Source organism: Octopus bimaculoides, chromosome 8 (assembly GCF_001194135.2).
Source record: "Octopus bimaculoides isolate UCB-OBI-ISO-001 chromosome 8, ASM119413v2, whole genome shotgun sequence".
NCBI lineage: Eukaryota > Metazoa > Mollusca > Cephalopoda > Octopoda > Octopodidae > Octopus > Octopus bimaculoides.
The window spans coordinates 73870147-73873320 of NC_068988.1; the positions used below are offsets into that span (position 1 = coordinate 73870147).

General features: G+C 36.3%; 2 protein-coding genes across 3 annotated transcripts in view; both read right to left on the minus strand.

The window, feature by feature from the left end:
- The window catches only part of LOC128248588 (zinc finger protein 665-like), a 12681-nt gene extending 9793 nt beyond the window's left edge, over positions 1 to 2888 (minus strand). The window contains exon 1 of one of the 2 annotated variants that reach the window (XM_052970176.1): positions 2370 to 2888. The gene's annotated coding sequence lies outside the window, so the exon portion shown is untranslated. The other variant, XM_052970175.1, reaches the window with a different exon arrangement.
- Positions 1 to 3174, minus strand: part of LOC106871808 (zinc finger protein 850) — a 61564-nt gene that overhangs the window by 56913 nt on the left and 1477 nt on the right. The gene's annotated exons all lie outside the window — the stretch shown is intronic.

Here is a 3174-nt window from a genome sequence, read left to right on the forward strand (position 1 = left end):
GAATTCTGGCAAAACTGTGTAGCAACAGATCACCAGCAATTGCTTCATCACAAATTGCCGTCCTAGCTCCTGCGAAAAGGGATTACCCTGCTATGTATAATCAGGGCAGTGCAAAAAGTTGTTTTGCACAAGCATTTCTATAGCTAATTAGACGGATGAAATTTACGTACGCTCAGACTTTCCCTATTAATTTCATCGTCTTTTGAATTATGAACACATTTACATTAAGGGTTTTTTCATTGTAAGGCTTTCTTTTTTAGTTGATTTTCACCTAGCAAGACTTATCGTAGATGGCGTAATAAGTCACACCCGGACAAGGTTGGGTTATACTGCTAGTTCCAGAATAAGAAAAAGTTGAATATACTTTCAAAACTGGACTTCAATCATGATTGTTCATCCCCTAAGAACTGTGTATGTGTAGGGGTGGGTGGAGGTCGGTGTGAGCATGCAAGAAAAACATTTATGGAAAGGTCAATATAAAGATCTTTACCCGGGAACAAAAAAAATAATATAAACCAGCCTGGTGGGTGTTAACAAATATGTAGAAAACGAGTATGAAAAAAAAATGCGCGCTGACGACTCTGGGGGTGGAGGTGGGGAGGGGACTTTTAGAAAATTCACAAGATCTGATTTTTCAGTCATAACTGCCTTTACTTTTGTTGCTTATATCCCAGCAAAGGGACGTGTTTATGGGCGGGGTATTAAAATAACATCAATGCATGTGAGAGTGCTAAAGAAACGAGGAAGGTAGTCGTGGGATGTGCTAGAAACAACATCCAAATCACATCTTTGCGTCTAAAAATATTTACAATTTTCTTTTTACTGAAAAGACTTCTCCCATGGTTTTACAGTGCGTAATGCCAAAAAAAAAAACACAAAAATTTGGCCATAATCGATCCTGAGTGAGATGACGAGGGGGGGGGGGGGGAATCAAATTTTCAAAAAGATACCCCCATCATTTCGAAGGCCGTGGTGAAAAAAAAAAAGTCATTGTCAAAACTGAGAACATCCAACACGTGGGCGTCCAGATCCGAAACTCTGCCAAAAATTAATTGAGGAAATCAGTTTCAGTTTCGTAACATTTTCCTTCGTGGAATACAATTGTAATTAACCTAATTAGATTCATTTCTGTACGTATATTTATCTCGAAATCATTGAATGAATGACTGAAATATTCATCTAATCTTCAGCATGTTTACAATTTAACCTAATACTCATTAAAAGCTATTTGACGATCCATATGCCGATCACCAATGAATTTTAATTATTATAAAACGTAAACATAGAAATATCTTAACAAAGGAACAAAAAATTACTTACGCAAATAGATATTACTTGCACTGCTTGAATAATTTGGTTGATTTGTGTTGGTTAGTGTTTAAATCTGTTTAATAAGTGATTCAGAGAATATGGACAAAAGAATCGTTATTAACTTCTGAGGTTTGGGAAGCAAAACTATAATGGATAACTCTTTAGTTAAAGAGAATTAGGCAGAGAGCGAAACAGAAAGAAAACACAGATTTGAAAATTCATATCAAGACTAGAGAGAGAGAAACAAGGGAGATTATTCTCTACAGAGTTACTGTCGATTAATTTGTAAGTGCAACGGCTCTGGCAAAAGATATATCCTCGTCCAGCCTTTTACCTTCAGGATAATTCCAGACTGAAGTGTTGAATCTGTTACATTTGACACAACACTTCATCCTGGAATTATTATCCTGTAGATAAAAGGCAGGACGAAGAAATATCTTTTGCCAGAATCGTTGTGTTGCACTTCTATATAATTACTTAAACATAATTTGGGGTTTCGTTATATTACTTCACATTACATTATTTCTTACCACCTACGCATACCTCCACACATCTCATATAATGTGGGTCCCAAGAATATATTGTTTAATTAAAGGCTGTTGTTCTGTCTTGTCTATTACTACTAAACCCTTACATGCTTGTGTTAAACGCTATCAGTTGAATATTATTTGATGTTACTAAATACATATATCTCAGCAGAACTAGACCAAATCAAGACAAACTTTCGGTGATGGTATCCAAGGTGTCAAATGAAAAATCAGCCGTTTTATCTGTTATGGCATTTTTTTTTCTTTAGTTTTTCATGTGCTGGTGATGCCGCCATTGTCTTTCACGTTCACGAGCAAGATGAAAAGCCGTGCGCGCACACTAACTGGCAAACAGCTAATAATAAAGCTAAGGTGAAAATCAAATAAATTGTGCATTGTTTATAGGCAATATGACCGTCCCTAAATATAACTATGTGTTTCAAAGCATGATCTCACATCAAGAAACCTGCGAAACATACATAAGCGTGTAGCACGTGAAGAATGGATTAGAACTTGTGTTTTGCAACTTACCAAATTTCAAATCATAATTCATTCACAGCTTGATTATATGTGCAACCAAAATCTAATTTAATCAACGGCTGTTGTTCACGTGACAGTTCTTTAGCCCAGGCACCAATTTCACGGTGTTGAGCCGGTATGATGTTTTCCACTCTCACCATTGTTACATTGTCTTGGGTCGAGTTTCAAATTACACACTATCTCTAGCTGTTTCAACGGCTGCATATTCAATTGAGGATATTGAAAAAGCAGATATAACATAGCACCTTTATACTTGCTTAGTATGTTAAATTCGTCTCAAGTGTTAAAGTTTGAACAAACATTTTCCTTGCCTGTCACATTATGCTATTTCCACCTTAAGCTTCCATGGATCTTTTTGGTTTGACGGGCAACATTTTTCATTAATGTTTTATGTAGTTTATTTTATGTGAAAAGTTGTCGTATTTCGGTAATTTCAACCAATCACTGACGTCTATTGAGGTGAAAACAATTACTGCCGTGGAATGTAAACAACGGTGTCATGGGATCTTTTCCCTTCAATAAAATTAGTGCCGTTGTTTGTCAACAACTACCCGTGTTACTCTTATTTATGACATCGTTCGTGCGTTTGTACTGGTTTTAGCTTTAGGGTTTTAGGGTTAGGGTTCCGGTTTTAGAGTTAAAGTTAGTTTTAGGGTTATGATTATTTTTGCCATAACCTCACTCATAACCCTAACCCTAAAACCCATAACCATAACACTAACTCTAAAACCCGAACCCTAACCCAAACGCACGAACGATGTTATAAATAACTACCGCCGATAGTTGTTGTTGACAA